Source organism: Lepidochelys kempii, chromosome 4, assembly GCF_965140265.1.
Source record: "Lepidochelys kempii isolate rLepKem1 chromosome 4, rLepKem1.hap2, whole genome shotgun sequence".
NCBI lineage: Eukaryota > Metazoa > Chordata > Testudines > Cheloniidae > Lepidochelys > Lepidochelys kempii.
In genome coordinates, this window is record NC_133259.1 from 10379598 (window position 1) to 10402020 (window position 22423).

Sequence of the window (22423 nt, forward strand, 5' to 3'; positions counted from 1 at the left end):
ACCTCGCTACTGTCTTCACCCTTACTGAATGATTGGCAGCATGTTCCGGGAAAGGACACTGGACCATCTGGATTGTCCCGAGTTCTGCCACTGACCCGGGGTCACTTTGCCACTGTGCCTAATTCCTCCTTCCTTAAGATGGGGATAAGGATGTTTTTGAAACTATGAATGAGAAGCACCAAGGAAGAGTTAAGTATTCTTCTCTAGCCACCTTCTTTTGGTCCGCACCCACCCTCCCATCTCATATTGCTTGGTCTGTATAGTTTCCTTGTACCCCTGGAACAGCTCCATTTCTCTGCCTTGGTGACTCATCGCTTCCTGAATTTGCCAAGGGCTGCTGTGGAAGTCAAGGGGGATGAGTCAGCACTTGAGAGGGGAAGTGACGGTTGCTTTGTGAGCAGTCAGCAATAGGAGGCAGCAGACTTTAGCCTGGAGGAACAGCAGAGGAGCGCTGTGGCTGTACTTGGAAGAGATAAGCAGGGAGCGGTGGCAGTAAGAGAATTGTTTGTACTAGTTAATTTTGTCCCTCTGTCTCAAATCTCGGTATAGATGATCTTTATAATCATGTAAGTATTTGCACAGCTAGGTGAATGATTCAATAGACCTTTTGACTCTGTATCTTTCAGCAGATTAACATGTACAGGCAAATTATCCATTCTTTGCAAAAGGAAATGAGAATTGTACCAGCAAGCCCTGATTGTTTGGGCAAATACCACAGTGAATGTGGCAGCACGTTGATTTCACTCACTGCTCTAAGAACTCCTTGCATATGTAAATATATCTGTTATCTTCCAGTCACCTACACTCCACTTTTGTCATAGTCTGCCTGGAACTGATCTTATCAGAACTCTTCTTCCCAGCTGCACACTTCAAGGGATGGAAAGGTTAAGGGTTGAGACGCTTGACGTGAAGAGACTTGCCTTCTGAGCAACTTCCACTTCAGGTAGCTGACACGTTCCTCCATTCCTGCCAGGGCACAGACAACCGACTTTTAGCAGGAATTTGTGAGTGTGCAGGAGCAGCTGTCACTAAGAACCAACTGCAAAGCCAAATCCGTATCTGTTGGGGCTTGAACGGGGATCTGAATCAGAACCCCGCTCACTGAGGCTGTTTGCATGCAGTAGAAATACCAGCTCTGTCTAGCTTCTTCCTGCAGCTATTTTAGGTTACATTTTCAACACCATATGTGAGGTGTGTTCAGAGATGAAGGTGTTCCTAGTCCTGTGGCCAACTTTAAGGCACTCGAGCAGTTAAAACCATACTATATAGACTACTGAAGTTCTTCAGTTTTGCTTTTTCTCAATGTAGCTGCTTGAGTTTTCCCTTCTTTTGGAGGGAACTGAATAGTTCCTGGCCCTAATTATAAGATTCAGAGTCATCTCTAGGTCACCAGCTCAAATGTAGCCTCCAGGCATGATTCCTTTACTTCAGAGAGCCTTTGGTAAGGGCTGCTGCATCTGGCCCCATGTTGGTACTGGCCAAAAATGAAACCACCAAACAGGAACATGTCACATGATTAGGGCCCTACCAAATTCGCAGCCATGGAAAAACATGTCATGGACCGTGAAATCTGGTCTTCCACTGTGAAATCTTGTCTCTTGTGTGCTTTTACCTTATGCGATACAGATTTCACAGAGGAGACCAGCCTTTCTCAAACTGGGGGTCCTGATCCAAAAAGGAGTCGTGGGGGGATCACAAGGTTATGTTGGGGGGGTCTATTGCCACTCTTATTTCTGCGCTGATTTCAGAGCTGGGCAGCTGGAAAGGGGCAGCTGTTGGCCGGGCCTGCAGCACCGGGCCTGCAGCAGTGCAGAAGTCAGGGTGGCCATACCATATCATGCCATCCTGTGCTGGTGTTGGCAGAAGCTCTGCCTTCAGAGCTGGGCTCCCGGCCAGAAGCTGCAGCTCTCCAGCTGCTCAGCTAAAGGCAGCTCTGCCGCCGGCAGCAGCGCAGAAGTAAGGGTAGCAGTACCTCAACCTGCCCCCCCCCGCCACACACAATAACTTTGCAACCCCCCCACAACTCCTTTTTTGGGTCAGGACCCCTACAATTAGAACATTGTAAATTTAATGATTTCAGCTATTTAAATCTGAAATTTCACAATTTTAAAAATCCTATGACCATGAAATGGACCAAAATAGACCATGAATTTTGGTAGGGCCCTACACATGATTAAATGAAAGCCAGTATTCTCCTATCAGAGAGTGAAGTAACCTTGCCTCTAGGATCATGCTTTAGTCCTATTGCCAGGGAGTTCATATTGTGAATCTCACCAGCAATATTTGAAATCCCCGTCCATATTTGAATTCAAAATAACAATTTTGAAACAATTGAAGAAAAAGGTTCAAAATGAAATTGTCATACTATCTGGAATGACTCATGACCATGAGTGCCGGCCTCAGGCAGACTGTCAGAAAACAGGGCAGAGACCCCAAACTCTGATGTGTATGATCCGTAATTAGATTTCACCAAGCCAGTAACAAATGTGAACTTCTGGATCACTATACCAGCCACAAAGAGACTAGAGAGTCTAAGGGGACTGTCTTGCCACCCAGGCAAACTGGAATTTGTGATTAAAAGGTCACTTACACCAAAAATCACATCATATTTATGTTGCTTCCAGTCCCAGGAGACTCACCCCAGATCAACTGGTACCTTAGATCTTACAGCAAAAATAATGTTAGAAGCCAATTCTATAGTAAACTAAAGGTTTATTAGCCAAGGAAAGGAAATGAGAGGTTAAAGCAGGTTAAAATATATGTACAGATGAGTCAGTCTATAATTCCAAATGGTAGCAGAAATGTAGTCATCTGCCAGTTTCCCAAAAGTCTCTCAAGGTTACCCAAAATAACGCTGGGGATCTGTCTTCTCGTTCAGTTGCTCCACCTTTTGTAAGAGTCCAATCAGTCCAGAAACAAAGGAACTTTCCCATACTCCATACTGAGTTTCTTCTCACAGAAAACAAGCTGACAGGATCACTACCCTTTGATGACGGAGAGTGAGGAATGCATTTAGAGTCTTTGACTTCTGATCATCACATACAATGCCCACTTGCTTTGAAATTAGCACTTTTCTGTTAAAGTTCTTCATTTTCATTCCACAAGGCTTCTTTCTTGCTTGATGGGTTATTTAGTTACAGGGGTGTACGCTGTGTAAATGTGTGCTATTACGTTATAACGGGATACAGATAAGTGAAACAATGCCAGTAACATCCCATTAGTTTTCATGACGTTTAAACACCAAATATGCTTGTATACATTTTAGCAATCCCTTCAATCTATACGAACACATAAGTGACTTGGCCTGGGGCTTTGGCATGAGTGAACACCTATTCTACCAGCAACACAGAAATACTTTAACATTTTTGAAAAATTCTCAGCTAAAACTATTCATTGACTTTAATCCAAATTTATGAGTCCCTTGGAGCACTGAGAAATGCATTTTTCATTTGACAAACAAAAGTTCATCCAGCTCTAATTGTGACGCTGTTTCTGGTGTCCAGGAAGCACCTGCCCCAACATCCTGTGCCAGTGGAGCCAGGGCACATGTGAGTACAATGAGTCAAGGAATATTCTCTTAATGTGCCAATACCAGTAAGTGAAAAACTCATTTACATACACTTATAAAAGCAAAGTCCCAACAAGGCAAGTTCTTGAGGTGGTTCGATTGCTGGACCCTAAGGGGCCGGACCCTAATGGGTATGGACAAGCTCTGAATCAGGTGGAGAGACATTAAATCTTTCAGGTTCCATAGTTTCTCCATTTCCAGCCAGCATAATCCTTTCCTAAATCCTATGGCATTGAACTGGAGTGCTGGGCATTGCTACCATAGCTAGAAATTTTCCTCCTTAGCCTTTAATATGAAAAGGAAGGGAAATGAATTGGTGACAGATGGGGGAGACGCTTGATGCAACCATCAGTCCTTTACCAGTGACCTAACATACTGCATGTCTTGGCTAGCAGGAGTGCATGGACCCCTGAGATGCAGAGTCTGGGCATGCTTTCCGAGGGATTCAGACTAACAGTTCAATAAGAACAGAAATCCTAACGGTGGTAATTGTGTATGTGTGTGGTTCTTGTGCATGCAACCTAGCACCTGACTTCTGACCAAAAAACCTTCAGACAGAGTAAAACACCAGATGGTTTTATAATCAGTGGTGAGTGACTTAGAACATTTACTACACTTTTGTAGCTTTAGGATGATAGGTCCAAAAATCTATGCTCGTATCTTGCATTCATAGCACGGCCATTAAGTATTGCCCTATATCCTCTGCAGTGGCCTTCTCGGCTATCCCACTCATGTTCTAGACAGAGTCCCTTGAACTGAGCATAACAAAGGGCAGAGAGATTGGCACTGAAAAGAGGAGTGTCTGAACTTTATTGAATATGGGCAGATCGAAGACAGACAGCCTCCTCGCAGAGCATCTACGAGAGATGACAGGGCATCTGGAAGATAAATCATTCTGGGTTTGCCTAAATCCATCCACTTCCGTTCCCAACTGTGACTAATCTCTTCCTAGCATCCACCAGGGGTGCATGCAGGTGAATAGCCTCTCTCAGAATGGCTGCCATGTTCTATTCCAAAGATGGCTGTTTTTGTTTTTTTTGTTTTTTTTTTTTTTTCAATGGAGGATACAGGGGTCAAAATTGCAGTGGGGAGAGGAAGGGGGTGGTACTCTTCCAAGCTTCACCCACACAATAAGCTCCACCCATGTGAGTCACCAAAATGAGATGTGGCTCACAGTAGATTGTGCTGATATTCATAATATGTTGATGTCACTAAGCACCGTCTTGATTGGAGGAGTGGGGAATAAGTGGTGTCTCCTAACTGCCTCTTATGCAGATCACAGAATTAGATCTCATGCATGGTAAATTGTGCAGATCTGTGACCCTCCCTCTCCTTTTTTACAGGAGGGGTGAAATAGTCAGCAATGTTGCTATTTCAATTAACATCCGTGAGCGTGTGAGTGAACCCCCAGCTGAGACAAATGGGCCATTTCTCATCCCCATTGCTCCTAACTCTGCAGATACTTGGGTCATGTTTTTGAGGTTTTTCTCCACAACTCTTACACCTAGAAATTGTCCCTTTTTAAAGGGAAGTTGGGCTGTTAAAGAAAAAGATAGCAGATTGAGAGAGATGCCCGTCCACCATGCCATGCTGTACTCAACCAATCCACGCCATGGGTGGGGGTACCAGTAGCCACTGAAGTTAGAGGTTACTGACCGTCAGGCCTGTTGTAACCCAGACCCCTGTCATGTGATATAAAGGACCTGATTCACCTTGGCAAGATTCTGATTTTACACTTCTGTAACTGCTTTGAAACCATACTTCACCTATGCTGCTATTCTCTCCCCTAAGTCCTGCACCAGCATCTGGTGGCTGGCTAATAACAATCAGGTAATCCCACTGATGGTCACTGATTCATTGCTCCATCTGGCTCAAAGGATCCTGCCTCAATCTTCCACTGGCTGCCTGGATGGTGCTGATGGATCCTGCCACTGATTCTGGGGTTATCAGGCTAGAGCTGAGCAGTGGCCTTGAAGAGCTATACTATTGATGGAAGTGCCTTGGCTGAGTCCAGCAGCTGTATGACTGGTCACATTCCATACGGTTGATAAGAACGGCCATACTGGGTCAGAGCAATGATCCATCTAGCCCAGTATCCTGCCTGCCAACAGTGGCCAATGCCAGCTGCTTCATAGGGAATGTCCAGAATAGGGCAGTTATCCAGTGATCCATCCCCTGTCATCCAGTCCCAGCATCTGGCTGTCAGAGGCTTAGGGACACCCAGAGCATGGGTTTGCATCCCTGACCATCTTGGCTAATAGCACTGATGGACCTGTCCTCCATAAACTTAGCTAATCCTTTTTTGAACCCAGTTATACTTTTCACCTTCACAACATCCCCTGGCAACAAGTTCCACAAGTTGACTCTGTGTTTTAAACCCGCTGCCTATTCATTTCATTTGGGTGACCCCTTGTTCTTGTGTTATGTGAAAAGGTAAATAACACTTCCCACACCAGTCATGTTCTTTATAGCTATCCTATCCCTTTTCAGTCCCCTCTTTTCCAAGTTGAACAGGCCCAGTCTTCTTAATTTCTCCTCATATGGAAGCTGTTCCATACCCATAATCATTTTTTTTTTTTTTACCCTTCTCTGCATCTTTTCCAATTCTAATATATATTTTTTTGAGATTGGGTGACCAGAACTGCATGCAATATTCAAGGTGTAGGCATGTCATGGATTTATATAGTGGCATTATGATATTTATTGCCCTATTATCTATCCCTTTTCCCATGGTTCCCAACATAGTTAACTTTTTTGACTGCTGATGCACATTGAGTGGATGTCTTCAGAGAACTATTCACAATGACTCTAAGATCTCTTTCTTGAGTGGCAACAGCTAATTTAGGCCCCATCATTTTATCTGTTTAGTAGAGGTTGTTTTCCAAAGTGTGTTACTTTGCATTTATCAACATTGAATTTCATCTGCCATTTTGTTGCCCATTCACCCACTTTTATGAGATCCCTTTGTGACTCTTTGCAGTCTACTTTAGATTTAAATATCTTGAGTAATATTGTATCATATTTTGCACCTCACTGTTTACCCCTTTTTCCAGTTACTAATCCAGGAGAGGACCTTCCCTCTTATCTCATGACAACTTAGTTTGTTTAAGAGCCTTTGGTGAGGGACTGTGTCAAAGGAGTTCTGAAAGTCTAAGTACACTATATCCACAGTTTATGCCATAAACCTGTGATGTTACTAAAGCAGATGGTCTTATGACAAACATGTGCCAGACACCAGGTAGCTTATGAAAAGGTTCAAAGATTAAACCATGAGATAAGCCCTTGGCCTCTTGCATCACCTGTGAAAATCATTATTCAGACATAGAGGAAGTGGTGCTATTCCCATGCATGCGAAGGGTAAATGATTGTCTAAGCCAAGGTCACTCACTGGGCCCCGTGCTGTCATCTAGTGTAGTAAGATGATTGCTGTAGGTCCTGTGATAGTTTGGCTTAAGTGCTTCATGGGGTATAAACCTTCCATTGCATCACTTCTGCACTTTGGTCTGGAAAACCGCTTGCTGACCTTGGGAAGCAGCAAAATGGACAGAGTGAGAGAAGACCGAATCCCTGGGCCGCTTCTGCTCTTACCATTAAAACAGAGGACATTGTCTCATGTATTTCTCCAGGAATGGTGGCTTTTTACTGTCTCTGCTTCCCTTCTCCTGCGGAGTCCACACCATGGAGCCATCCTAGTGGCTTTTGCCACCTCTTACTGAGGCTCCCACCTTTCCTTCATGGGAGGTTCATTGTGCCAATCTTTGATGGAGTATTTTCAAAAGTATTCAGGAGACAAGTCTGCCATGGTCCTTCAATTCCCTACTACTGCACTGGCTCTTAAGACGGGGCCACACTTGCCAATAGGTCCATGACTTTGAGTTTGGGGGCACTGTCTTAGAAGGGACTTAGCCTAGGAGTGACTTGCTGCTGCACTTCCCTCTACCTGCTATAACCTGAAGATGGAATCAGTGATCTGGTGGGTCTTCTCCGGTGTCTCTCGCAGAAAACAATGGTTCCAGTAGCAGCCTTAGGACTGCGATAGTTGGAGGTCTTGCTTTTCCAAGAGCCATGCACCACCTGCAGGGGTGTCTCTGCACCATCCCAGACTCCTCCTTCATAGCTCTGTCTGGGTACTGTGTGAATCGGTGACCTCAAACACTAGATTCCTTACTGCCTTCCGCTACTCAATGTGGGAGGTTGCCACAGGCCACAGAGCCTCAGATGTGTAAAGGGGGTTGCAGGTAGATAGGATCAGTGAGAGAGGTGTTATGGCAGGTCCCACCACACCTTTGTGCCCATAAGTGGGGAGTGAACGGGGTGGGCTCTTGCATGTGCTTTGCACAGGGCTCTGCAATTCCTAGGCCAGTCCTGGCTGAAATGTCTGGCATGCTCAGCAGCAGCAATCACACAGTTAATTATTAGAAGGCATTGGCCCAGAGAAATGGCACCAGTCAGCACACAGGCATGTAGAACAGAAACAATTAGCAACCGTTATAAACAGAGCTCTAGTGTAACTGGCTCCGGACCAAGTGGGACAATAAAGCTCCTTGCACTGGGTAAACAGAACATAACCTATTGCAATATCCTGGCAATCGGCTGCATGAGATGAAATCACTGTTTGGTTCATGAAGCTGGGGTTTAAGATTTTTCTGCATTGGACTGGATTTTATGTATAGTTTGGGTGAATTGAGGAGGGCAGTGTGGTCTGGTGGAGAGGGACAGCACTGGAAGTCAGTGCTTCTGTTCCTAGCTGCCAGCTCTTCCCCTGACTTTTTATGTGGCTTTGGGCAAAGCCACTTAGGGCCTAGTCTGCAGGGGAGCTGTGTACCTCAGCTCACCAACTTCAGCTGGAACCGGGGGTGCTCAGCACGAGGAAGTTAGGTCTGCAACATCTGTGCTCCACTCACCCCATCTATAAAATGGAGACGATGTCTCTCCAGGTCTGTACAAAGCACTTACTACCACCACATGTTATCTGGTCTTTGTAAAGCAAAGCCCTCTAGATTGTAATTGCTAACTCTATTAATGCCTGTGCAATTAGAAAAATATAGCAGGATGAGTCTGAGGGGTCTGTCTTGTCTATCATATCATGGTGGTTGTCCTCTCCAAGCTGTTAAGAACCTACAGGAATTGCCTTCTCTGAAAAGACAGCTGCCCCAGAGTTCCCAGAAATGTGGTGGCTTTGGTCCATGGAATCCTTTCCTTCGGGTTTGCTTTGCAGTCTCTGAATTAACCTTTGACTCTGGGGGTTGAATGAACCCAGAAGCTCATAGTCAGCCCAAACTACCAAGTTACACATGGCAGCAATGGGAAACATGAATTGACCTAGATTTTCTCAAAACTGGGCCCACAGTCTCTTGGAGGTAGGGTGACCAGTCGGCAAGTGTGCAAAATTGGGATGGGGGTGGGGGGGTAATAGGCACCTATCTAAGACAAAGCCCCCCAGTATCGGGACTGTCCCTATAAAATCGGGACATCTGGTCACCCTACTTGGAGGGGTTATAAGCTTTTAAAAATATGTGGGATGAGTTTCATGTTTGTAACCAAACCAAACACCAGCCATATGTTGGCTGGGAAGTACAAAATCAAGGGCTAAAGAGGCATTTCTTCCAAAGTGGAAACATTTCCTGGGCTCCACCAAGTTTATAGATGTAACTATTGCTCCACTGACTGTGGGCTGAGAAAGAAAGTGACCTTTAACCTGAAACGTCACTAGTGTTAGTGAGGCGGGTAGTTTTCCACAAAGCCTGCTGACTCAGACTCAGTGGTGCGCTTGCTGACGCAGGGAAGGCTCTTAGTGACCATCAGAACGCAAAAAGCACCGCTAAAGTGCACATTCCAGGGAATGACGCAAATCCCACAGTTTGGGAAAGGGGCCGATTTGGCTTCCTTGTCTATGTATTTCCAGAGCTTTAATAACAATCCACTCTTTTTTTTTTTTAAGTGATTTTTTGCAATGTTGGGCTGCCTGCTCATGGCCCAGTCCTGTGTGGTACTGAACATGTCCAGTTCCTACTGAACCCAATCCAATTCCCACTAAAGTTCAAAGGGAGCCTTTCTATTGACTGGAATGGGTGTTGGGTTGGACTCTTACCGTGTGACAGGTTGAACATCTCTTGCTTGAACATTTCATAGAATTATAGAATCATAGAGTATCAGGGTTGGAAGGGACCTCAGGAAGTCATCTAGTCCAACCCCCTGCTCAAAGCAGGACCAATCCCCAACTAAATCATCCCAGCCAGGGCGTTGTCAAGCCTGACCTTAAAAACTTCAAAGGAAGAAGATTCCACCACCTCCCTAGGTAATGCAGTCCAGTGCTTCACCACCCTCCTAGTGAAAACGTTTTTCCTAATATCCAACCTAAACCTCCCTCACTGCAACTTGAGACCATTGCTCCTCATTCTGTCATCTGCTACCACTGAGAACAGTCTAGATCCATCCCCTTTGGAACCCCCTTTCAGGTAGTTGAAAGCAGCTATCAAATCCCCCCTCATTCTTCTCTTCCACAGACTAAACAATCCCAGTTCCCTCAGCCTCTCCTCATAAGTCATGTGTTCCAGTCCCCTAATCATTTTTGTTGCCCTCCGCTGGACTCTCTCCAATTTTTCCACATCCTTCTTGTAGTGTGGGGCCCAAAACTGGACACAGTAGTCCAGATGAGGCCTCACCAGTGTTGAGTAGAGGGGAATGATCATGTCCCTCGATCTGCTGGCAATGCCCCTACATATACATCCCAAAATGCCATTTGGCCTTCTTGGCAACAACGGCACACTGTTGACTCCTCTCCAGCTTCTTGTCCACTGTAACCCCTAGGTCCTTGTCTGCAGAACTGCTGCCGAGCCAGTCGGTCCCTAGTCTGTAGCGATGCATGGGATTCTTCCATCCTAAGTGCAGGACTCTGCACTTGTTGAACCTCATCAGATTTCTTTTAGCCCAATCCTCTAATCTGTCTATGTCACTCTGTATCCTATCTCTACCCTCTAGCGTATCTACCTCTCCTCCCAGTTTAGTGTCATCTGCAAACTTGCTGAGGGTGCAATCCACGCTATCCTCTAGATCATTAATGAAGATAGTGAACAAAAGGCCCCAGGACTGATCCTTGATACCGGCTGCCAACTAGACATGGAGCCATTGATCACTACCCGTTGAGCCCGACAATCTAGCCAACTTTCTATCCACCTTATAGTCCATTCATCCATCCCATACTTCTTTAACTTGCTGGCAAGAATACTGTGGGAGACTGTGTCAAAAGATTTGCTAAAGTCCACTGCTTTCCCCTCATCCACAGAACCAGTTATCTCATCATAGAAGGCAATTAGATTAGTCAGGCATGACTTGCCCTTGGTGAATCCATGCTGACTGTTCCTGATCACTTTCCTCTCCTCTAAGTGCTTCAGAATTGATTCCTGAAGGACCTGCTCCATGATTTTTCCAGGGACTGAGGTGAGGCTGACTGGCCTGTAGTTCCCCGGATCCTCCTCCTTCCCTTTTTTTAAAAGATAGGCACTACATTAGCCTTTTTCCAGTCGTCTGGGACCTCCCCCGATCGCCATGAGTTTTCAAAGATAATGGCCAATGGCTCTGCAATCACATCTGCCAACCCTTTTAGCACTCTCGGATGCAGCGCATCCCGCCCCATGGACTTGTGCTCGTCCAGCTTTTCTAAATAGTCCCGAACCACTTCTTTCTCCAGAGGGGTTTCTCCACCACCTCCCCATGCTGTGCTGCCCAGTGCAGTAGTCTGGGAGCTGACCTTGTTCGTGAAGACAGAGGCAAAAAAAGCATTGAGTACATTAGCTTTTTCCACATCCTCTGTCACTAGGTTGCCTCCCTCATTTAGTAATGCGCCCACACCTTCCTTGACTTTCTTTTTGTTGCTAACATACCTGAAGAAACCCTTCTTGTTACTCTTAACATCTTTTGCTAGCTGCAACTCCAGGTGTGATTTTGGCTTCCTGATTTCACTCCTGCATGCCCGAGCAATATTTTTATACTCTTCCCTGGTCATTTGTCCAATATTCCACTTCTTGTAAGCTGCTTCATCTCTTCCTCTACATAGAAGCATCAGATCTGATGCAACCTTTCCTTGTGCAGTTGTTTACACGTGGGCAAAGAAGGTGTAAGTGACTACATAAACCACAAGGCAGTGGAGAGTTACTCTGTAGGATCTATCGTACTCAGGACCCCTTGTGCTCCAAGACTTTCTGAGCATGACACAGAATCCATACAATGAAGCTAAGCTTTCATGTAAAAAAAAATTGTTTCTAACCCTTCTGCTTATAAAGAAAACCTTGCAAGCATGAACCAAGTGTACCTGATGCGGACAGCTGCTTGCTTGCGTCTGTAGGCCTTTTGAAACAGATGTACACAGCTGCTAAAACTTCCAGCTGATCCGCTGACACAGTCTAGGGGGGCGTGACATGCTGTCAATAGACAAACCTTTGACACCTCAAAAGTGGAAGATGTGGGGCCAATGTAAAACAAGTGGATTTAACATCAACAGATCAGAGGAACAATTGTCCTGAGTGTATTAATCATTAACTCAGTAGACAACCTCGGCTTTTAGTTTAAATGAAGCTGCCACAGAATTTCCAGGAGTGCCACAGAATTCAGGAACGTTGGCATCGAATTTTAGCTCTAGCTTGCTACAGAGCATGGAGGACAGGATCACGTCTAACCAAGCTAGAATAATCGGAGCCACATGATGGTGCAGTAGTAGATCCATGCTCAATTTTATTAATGAATGTATTAAAAGTGGCGTTGGGTGGTTCAGGCTGTTTTGGTTCTAGCTGATGGAAGGTAGTTCTGGGTCATGTCAGCAACAGAGCTGGTTGGAAAAGGGTTTATTTTCCCTTGGAAAGTTTAGAAGAGAATTAGGGTGGGGGGCGGGGAGAGTTTTAATCTAAACTTCCCACAGAAAAATTCAAGTTTCAGTTTTGGGGTTTCCAGTTTTTTTTTTTGAGTAGCAGACAAAATTTTCTATGGAAAGCAGATGTTTTCCGCCTAAAAAATGCATTTAGTCAAAAACCCAATTGTCTGTCACAAAACAGTTCAGGTGAAAAATTTTCAGCCAACCAAAGTCAACAGGCTGGTGGGGTTTTGTAAACGTTCCCCTTTAGTTTTGTATGATGTTTTTTTGTTTTTTGTTGCAGCTAAATGTGTCTCTAGATGGATTCAGAATGAGTCTGCTTGGCTATAGTCTACCCACTGGGGCTGGCAGCTGGGTCATATATGGCAAGAGGTAAGTTTTGGTTTGTTCGATCTGCTCTGGATACGTTTTTAGTATGGGAGAGTTTATTCTGGTTCAGATGATGATTGGGAAGATTTCAGATATCTCCATTCCTGTGTGTGGTTGAGCTTTTACAGCCCTTGGAAATAATGCACCTCTTTGCATAACCCCTCAGCGAAGTCACAAATCCATGTAGATTTTGTACATTATACTCTTTTTTTTTTTCCGGTGTGGTTCCATTTCCTTTTGTTTTGCTTTTCCTTTTTATATTTCCATGGTAGATCCCCAAATGATTTGCATGTACAAACCTTCAGAGGCAGAGTAACAGATGATGTTCAGTGTGTAGGTTCAACTTGACCTGACTTGCTGAATGTGAGAGTCAAAGAGAAAAAGAAAAGAAAAATTAGCTGCCAAAATGAGAGCTTCCTATTTTTCCCGTTGAGGAATTCAGGAGTCATCTCCCCAGTTGCGAAATCAATGCTACCATTTAACTATACACCAGGTGATAACTGAAGGTGCAAGACACCCTGCAAACCACAAGCACTGGAACAGGTACAAACTAAACACAGACAGGAAATCACCCACCCTTCCAGTAGGTGGAAGTTGCCTGCTTCTGAGAAAGATAAGCGGGTTTGGTTCACCTTAGGTCAATTACCCGTGACTGAGTAAGTCACATTCTCTGCCTGGGTTTTAGGTTTTTTTACATACAGAGATGGTGGAAAGTCAACTCTTTCCTTTCTTCTCTGGCCAATTTCTTCGTTACCTTCACAAGGCAGGGGTTTCCTCCCTGAGGGCCTGAGGAAAACCTCATTGAGCTCAATAGGATTCTTTCCATTGACTTCAATGGGACTTGAATCAGACCCCGAAAGAGCATCTCTGCCAGGAAGTGCAGCTATAGAGAATTGGGGTGCAGTCTTTGTGCACCCAGAAATGTGGGTGGGATTATATCAAGGAAGTCAGAAGGAGAGAATAGGCTTTCTTTATTCTTGAGAAGGGTGGGTTGCATTAGTCAGACCAATTACCTCCTGTGGTTTCAAGAGAGGTATTGCTCATGCTCCTGTTAGGATTGGGGGAACCTACTTTTAATGGTCCATCCCAGAGATTAATTGGCCCAGCTGAGTTTCAGAGTTCTCAGGGAGAAAACTCTGTGATCCATGCTGTAGAGGGCATCAGTTACTAATAAAGCAGCTCTTAAATACCATGCCCTCATGGCACCTTCACACGGCACCTTGGTAGATACATGACCCCCAATAGAGTAAGGGCAGGGGAAGGAGTTGAGTGTGCCAGTAATAGAATCATGCTCTGAATTTGACCACTTATGATTAGAACTGGGCAAAAAATGGGACAAAACTTTTGTGCAAACATTGCCCCTTTCTTAAATTGAAATTCGGACAAAAATTTTCACCAACATTGTGAATTTTCATAGACTCATAGAATATCAGGGTTGGAAGGGACCTCAGGAGGTCATCTAGTCCAACCCCCTGCTCAAAGCAGGACCAATCCCCAACTAAATCATCCCAGCCAGGGTTTTGTCAAGCCTGACCTTTAAAAATTCCTAAGGAAGGAGATTCCACCACCTCCCTAGGTAACTCATTCCAGTGTTTTTTCACTAGGAGGGTGGTGAACTTTTTCCTAATATCCAATCTAAACCTCCCCCACTACAGCTTGAGACCATTGCTCCTTGTTCTGTCATCAGCTAGCACTGAGAACAGTCTAGATTCATCCTCTTTGGAACCCCCTTTCAGGTAGTTGAAAGCAGCTATCAAATCCCCCCTCATTCTTCTCTTCCACAGACTAAACAATCCCAGTTCCCTCAGCCTCTCCTCATAAGTCATGTGTTCCAGTCCCCTAATCATTTTTGTTGCCCTCCGCTGGACTCTCTCCAATTTTTCCATATCCTTCTTGTAGTGTGGGGTCCAAAACTGGACACAGTAGTCCAGATGAGGCCTCACCAATGTTGAATAGAGGGGAACGATCACGTCCCTCGATCTGCTGGCAATGCCCCTACATATACATCCCAAAATGCCATTGGCCTTCTTGGCAACAACGGCACACTGTTGACTCATATCCAGCTTCTCATCCAGTGTAACTCCTAGGTCCTTTTCTGCAGAACTGCTGCCTACCCATTCGGTCCCTAGTCTGTAGCAGTGCATGGGATTCTTCCATCCTAAGCGCAGGACTTTGCACTTGTCCTTGTTGCATCTCATCAGATTTCTTTTAGCCCAACCCTCTAATCTGTCTAGGGCCCTCTGTATCCTATCCCTACCCTCCAGCGTATCTACCTCTCCTCCCAATTTAGTGTCATCTGCAAACTTGCTGTGCAATCCACACCATCCTCCAGATCATTTATGAAGATATTGAACAAAACTGGCCCGAAGACCGACTCTTGGGGCACTCCACTTGATACTGGCTGACAACTAGACATGGAGCCATTGATCACTACCCGTTGAGCCCGACAATCTAGCCAACTTTCTATCCATCTTATAGTCCATTCATCCAGCCCATACTTCTTAACTTGCTGGCAAGAATACTGTGGGAGACCGTGTCAAAAGCTTTGCTAAAGTCAAGGAACAACACGTCCACCACTTTCCCCTTATCCACAGAGCCAGTTATCTCATCATAGAAGGCAATTAGATTAGTTAGGCATGACTTGCCTTTGGTGAATCCATGCTGACTGTTCCTGATCACTTTCCTCTCCTCTAAGTGCTTCAGAATTGATTCCTGGAGGACCTGCTCCATGATTTTTCCAGGGACTGAGGTGAGGCTGACTGGCCAGTAGGTCCCAGGATCCTCCTCCTTCCCTTTTTTAAAGATGGGCACTACATTAGCCTTTTTCCAGTCGTCTGGGACTTTCCCCGATCGCCATGAGTTTTCAAAGATAATGGCCAATTTTCTCTGCAATCACATCTGCCAACCCTTTTAGCACTCTCGGATGCAGCGCATCCCGCCCCATGGACTTGTGCTCGTCCAGCTTTTCTAAATAGTCCCGAACCACTTCTTTCTCCAGAGGGGTTTCTCCACCACCTCCCCGTGCTGTGCTGCCCAGTGCAGTAGTCTGGGAGCTGACCTTGTTCGTGAAGACAGAGGCAAAAAAAGCATTGAGTACATTAGCTTTTTCCACATCCTCTGTCACTAGGTTGCCTCCCTCATTCAGTAAGGGGCCCACACTTTCCTTGACTTTCTTCTTGTTGCTAACATACCTGAAGAAACCCTTCTTGTTACTCTTAACGTCTCTTGCTAGCTGGAACTCCAGGTGTGATTTGGCCTTCCTGATTTCACTCCTGCATGCCTGAGCAATATTTTTATACTCTTTTTGAACATATTGACCAGCCCTACTCACCACATAAGGAATTTTTTGGAAGTTGTTTGCTGGGGCTGTCGTCTTCTTCTTAGCATATGTGCAACATGCTTGAGGTGGCATGTGACCAGGATTCATCATCACTGAATTTGGTCCGCTGGTTGGATCATTAGCTTGCTGAGTACTGATGGGGAGTGCAAAGTGAACGCTAATCCAGGCCCCCTGCCCCCCGCTGTGCCTGTTATGGCAATGAAAGAAAGTATTTTCCCTCTGCCATGGTGTCAGTGGGGAAGTGCCCTTCAGCAGAACTGATTCTGGAAGAAGACAGCTTGGCTAATCTGATAACTGTCTTCTCTTGGATACAGAGTCAAATGTTTCTCTCCGTGAAGGACTTGGGCAGGGGGTGGGTGGGATGTGCTTCCCAGACAGGACTGTTGAGTTATGGCCTGGATTGTCCATGGTGGCAGGAATGTGGGAAGAAAGGGCAGGGGTCCAGTGGACTGGTAGTCACAGCTCAACCAGAGAAGACTTTACATACAAGTTCTGCTCAGTGTAAGCTTCTCTGTAAGGGTGAAGAAAGCTCTCAAGCCCTTACAAAGGACCCTGTAAGATTTGTCAGTTTCATTCTCAAACTTCATGGCCTGGCATGATTATTCTGGGACAAGGCAACAACAAGCTACCAACGTACCTCCCTGTTGATGTTTCAGAACTTGGAAGGGTGAGAGTGTAATTCCATCTGTACATCAACAGTGAGCAGATTGTACCGATAATGTAATAAAATATTATGTCAGTATTTTCAAAGCTGGGGGCTTAAGGCGATGCAGGGACTCAGCCCCTCTGAAAATCAAGCCAGTCATTTAGATGCCTAAATATGGAGCCAGGCCCCTACCTTTCAACGCCCAGGTTTGGTGGGGTGTGTACCATTGACCTGGTCCCCTAAGCAAGATAGGATCTGGAATGTTGGAAGGCTAATATTCCAGTTAGACAGCTGTTTTGTGTAGACATTGACATGGTGGGGCAGGAAAACCACATATAGCCTCATGAAACTCCTCTACCCTCAGCCTGAGCCCTGGGCCAAGATTTTCATAAGTGACTGGTGATTTCAGATGCCTTAATTTTTGGGTTTCCAATTTAAGACACCTTAAAGGGGTCTGACATTCCGAAAGTGCTGAGCACCCCCTCTGAAAATCAGGCCTTTTATGATGTCTTCAGTAGGCATCTCAAAGTCCTGGCCCAGGTTCCAAACTAGCTGCTTATATCTTTTTGGCAAAGGAGCAGAAAGGAGATGTGTGACTTTATCTATAACTCTTTTTTGCCCATGGCTCAGATTTCCATATTCTCTCTTATTCCCAACTAAACCATATCCGCTCCCATTTCTGTGACATGTTTCTTCCTCTTTCTTTGTACAGCTCATGTGAAATAGCTCATTAAATCTCTTCCACAGGCTATGTGGCAACCTTAAAACTCAACAAAGGCAAGTGTTAGCTTATGGGGTGTATTATCCCTATAGAAATATATTTCTAGCAAAAGCTCTCTGGGAGCTGACCATGCCTTTGCTTTGTCTGATAGATTGTGTGACAAAAGGCATCTTTCATTGTATTAGGGTGGAATTTCAGATTTAGGCTAATGCTGAGTGCTTTTGAAAATCTCACCCTAAAACTTTGCACTGTAAGAAAAATATATACAACTCAGCTGGGTTTGTTTTTCTGACACCATTTTGTAAGAGGTTCATAAGTAAGTGGAGGAGAATAATGACCTATAACAAGATTTTTCTCAAATGGCGGTGCCTGCAATCTTAGGACTGGTTTAAGGGAAATAGGATCACCAATGTGGTGCATGCAAGCTGAGATTTGAACATGCAAATCTTGTAGCTACGCATCTAACTGCCCGACTTGCATGCACAAATTGGTAATTGCTTGTGCAGATTGGTTTGACAGGAGCATAGCCCCACTTGAATATGAAGATGCACATCTGCTGGCACAGATATCGGTTCGGCATGCATACAGAACCAGAGTCGCTTTGAGCACTTCAGTAAGGCAAGAGTTTGGTTTGGAACATCTTATCCAAAAACTACTCTCCCATTGCACTTTGCTCACGCCCTAAATTAAATAGAATCAGTGAGCTTCAGAAGGACTGAACTAGCCTTGAGAGGATTTGAACCTGTGATTCTATGGGCCAAACTGTGAGGTCCTCACTGAGTTGTAACTCAGGCAGACTCCTATCAGCTTCATTAGGAGTTTACCTCAGTGAAGACTGAATAAAACTGGTAAAATCTAAGAGGCCCTAAGAATTAGGCCCTATATGTATTTACAATCCAAGCTTCAACCACTAAGCTATCACCTCTGGTTGGTGTTGGCTGGTTATTATCATTGTTACTGTAGGTTTCTGCTCTAATAGTTACTTTTGCTTTAATGGGGGCAAACTACGTAGAAACAACTGAACTTGACCATGCATCATGGGGTCCTAGTCACCTTAAACATGGGCCAAAATTTTCTAACCCAAGGGCCTAGAGTCAGACATCCAGTTCCTGATTTTCATTTACACTCAGGCCCCTTTACACCACTCTGACAATGTGAAGGGGCTTCAATGTAAGTAAGAATATGGCCCCATAATACAAATATATAGACGTCTCAATAAATGGCCTGATTTTAACTTATTGCATTGGCAACTACTGGGACTCCCTATTTATGTGCCTACTTATGGAGTTAGGTACCCAGATTTAGGCACTTATGCTTGATAATGAAAATCACAATTCTTTCCTGTCATCCACTGGTCGATTGTGTGAATACGATAAATCTGTGGGGAGGGTTTTAGAGACTCATGGAATGGGCGATCCAGCCAACTCTTTTGGTAGGTATGAGCTGAAATGCCTGTTCAAAGTGGCTTTTTTTTTTTTTTTTTGGAAAGGAAGGAGAGAAGAGAAATTGTGTACTTTCAGTGCCGTGGGAGTCAGTGGCACACAGGTTAACCTCCCTGGACATGTATTATCCCTTATGGCTGCAGAGAAAAACTAGGGAACATCACAGAAATCCAGCAAAAAAGACCCATTATGTTACCTGGTGCATCCCTTCTCCTCACCCTCCGCTGATGCAGGGTAGGTCTCAGCATTGTGTTCTCCAAGGCTTTGTCCATTCCAATCATAAATGACTGCTGAGTAGCAGTTGGGGTATCCCATAACCCAGTGATTTCTGTAGACTCTGCAGTGTCATTCAATGAATAGTGGCACTAACGTGGGGCTCTGGAGGTAGTTTCTATCCCCAGCCCTGCCACTGATCTGCTGCGTGACCTAGGGCAAGTCTAAGTCCCTGCCCAAAAGCTGTCGGGGAAGTGCCTGTTTCTTACCAGTTGTTTATACAGAACCTAGCACAATGGAGCCCCAATTTATGTTGGGTCCTTTAGGTGCTAATACAATACAAATCAGAATTGGAGGAACACAGTTCTCACTTCCATGTAAAAATTTTAAAGAGGAGATTAAGATGGGAGTACACATATTGGGAATGAATCTCTGATCTCATCCTCCGGGCTTACACTGATGTAACCCTATTGACTTCATTGGAATCACTGCTTACTCTGGGTAGTTGGAAGTCTGCTCTGGCTCAGGGCTGTAGTTGTCACAGGCTGCCACGTTGTAAGCAGGGAAGCAAAAACTCAAGCCAAGTCAGATTGTGGTAACAATTGTTCAGCCCGATCCGGGCTTTATCTTTTCTGGATGAAGGCTTTATCCAGGCTTTATCTTTGCTGGATGGAGTGTTCTTACCAGCTGGGGGAGCTCTGCAAGGGAAGCAGTTAGCATTGTGATTAGCCAGCCTGATAAGCAGAGCCCACAAGTTGCATCATAGTGTGTTTGAATCCACTGAACTAGGTACAGGAGGTCAGTTTGGCAGACATTGCATCACCATGGTTCAATGTTGTGTCACCACATCTCTTAAGCAACCATTGTGCTACACCCCTCCCTGGAACCCTGCCCAGAAGGGTGGGGGAAAAGGAGAGGGTGTCCTAAGCAAGCTGGAGAGCTGAATGGAGAAGAGGTCATACGCTAAGGAATGACACAACTCCATTTATAAATGACTAAAGGCAGCTCAATGCATTCACTGATACCTTACACTGACAGAGCAGGGAGTCATATCCTCATGCAGACTGCTTTTCACTTCGTTGCTCCACATCTTTGAAATTCATTGGTTCGGTCGTCTCCAGGACCCCAGCGTCAATGGGATGCTAGCGTCCATATGAAAGAAGAATTTTAAGGCTTTTAAAAAATAGCAGCTCCACTTTGCTCTGCCTTTTTCTGGTTGGTAGATTAGTTAGGGTGGAATTCGTCTGGGCCTAGAGAGCGTCATGAAGCCCAGGCACCACTCAGACCCTATCTTGAGGACTTAAGTGGTGTATAGGCTTTGTGCTGACTTTCTGCAGAGGGCTGAAATTCACCCCTTGAGGACTCAGTATTTTCTAGGACTAGGTGGCTAGTGTGTGATTGATGTATGAGCTGTTCGCCCCTGGAGACTTGTTAATCTCTTGTCGCTCGTAGTGTAGAGTCATCTCTAGAAATTGTTCATCTCCATTACAAAGCCACTGCCCTGCTAGTCTGGGCTCATCAGAGGCCCTGCACTGGAGACCTTGGCTTATGGCAGCTCAGCAGGGAGTTTATGGAGTTACCTGGGAAGACTGTTCAGCATTTGTCGGCTCTAGACCTTGTGCCAGTCTCTTATTTTACTAGCTCAAAAAGTTCTCACATCTAAAATAAATAAAAATAGGGATTTGAATTAAATGGAAAGTAACCAGATGTAGTGATGTCTTAGCCAGAAAAAAGTCCTTGTTTTTTTTCCAATGGGCAGGGGATATTTGCTCTCCAGGGTTGCCTATTTGAAGTGTCCTTTGCCATGTCACCGAGAAGGCAGTGCAGTGTTTGATTTAAACCAGGGTCTATTGCATCCCATTGCGGGGGGGGGGGGGGGGAGGGAACAGGACACCAGCATGATTGCCAGGGTCCTGGTCAGAGTCAGTGAGGACAGTGATAACCAGGGACAAGTAGGGATGCTTGTCCCAACCTTTGGAAGCTCCCTCTCTGTAACTCTTCTGTAGTTCTCTGTCCCTCACGTCCCTCTCTATAGCCAGCCAGCACTTCCTCTCCCCATCCATCACTCTACAGTACCGCCCAGCCTATGTGTCTTTGTCACCCTCCAACATGTGCCACATTCATCCTCCCAGGCTAGATCCCATTCCTTCTGAACTCAATAGCCGTCTTTTCATTAACCCTCAGTGACAACTGGATCAGGCCAGAGCTCCTTCCCCTGTCTCTGATCATGCAGGCTCTCTCCTGCTTTTTCCACAACCCTCCCCTACCTCCCTGGTTCCTTTCTTCTCTAGGACATGCCACTAGCTCCAACGCTCCCTTCTCTTCCCTCTGGGTGAAATTCATGCCTGTGTCTAGGGACCGTGGCGGGCCTAATACACCACTTCCGTGCCACTTCTGCATGCAAATGTTCCAGGGCTTAAGTGGGACTGAAGTGGTGCACCCACCTTGAACTGGCTTGCTTTGCACAGGGGTGCATTTCTCATGATTCTTTACTTCCCTTTGTAGTCTCCTATCCTCCTTCTCTCTCCCCACGATTCACGTCTACCACACAAACATTTTATTTTTAGTCTTGCCATCTGGCTCTCCACTCTACCTAATGAAACGTAGAAGGGGATGATTAAATCTTAACTCTAGTAGCTTGAATAGCCTGGCACAATCTTCATGCTCTTCAAAGCGGATGCAAGGTGGTCCACATGGAATGGCAAGGATGTTCAGGTGTTAAATGGCCTCTCTTACCTGTCACTAGGATATTTCCACTGTACTATCTTGGTTTCAGAACACAGGGCACGTTTTAGCTACAGTATAGCCAGGCTGTAATTATGGATACCTTTCTCCACTGGAAACATAATGGACCCTTTTGGAATCAGCATACCGTTCAGGTGAAGTATTCTCCATGGTGACTGGAAAAAACAATACATTGCAAATATTTGAACAATTTCCTCTTAGCGCTTAATTGGTCGTTTTAGGACCTAAAACAATGGAGGTGTTCTTTTCACCTTGCAACAGTGATTCTTGGGTACTATTTATAGACACCTATTTCTGTTTTGTCCGCAAGAGCTGTGATGGAACCGTGATCAAACCAGCCTGGATAGAATTCTCAGCGCTGTCAGATTTAATCACTCATCAGACAGCAATTTACTAATCCCTTGGTTGCTGTGGGTGGACCCAATATGCCCCATCACATGCAGAGACGGATTGGGTGCCTGCCTGGTAGCTGTCCTTCACGCAGCCTTTGCTAGGTACATTGCATTGCATCAC

The 22423-nt window shown here is 45.3% G+C and overlaps 1 protein-coding gene across 1 annotated transcript in view; it reads left to right on the forward strand.

Annotated features, from left to right (window-relative positions):
• The first annotated feature begins 12173 nt into the window (after positions 1-12173).
• LOC140910956 (uncharacterized) overlaps positions 12174-22423 on the forward strand; it is a 32448-nt gene continuing 22198 nt past the window's right edge. Inside the window, exons 1-2 of the mRNA XM_073343169.1 lie at positions 12174-12272; positions 12718-12806. The gene's annotated coding sequence lies outside the window, so the exon portion shown is untranslated. The remainder of the gene's footprint in view (positions 12273-12717; positions 12807-22423) is intronic.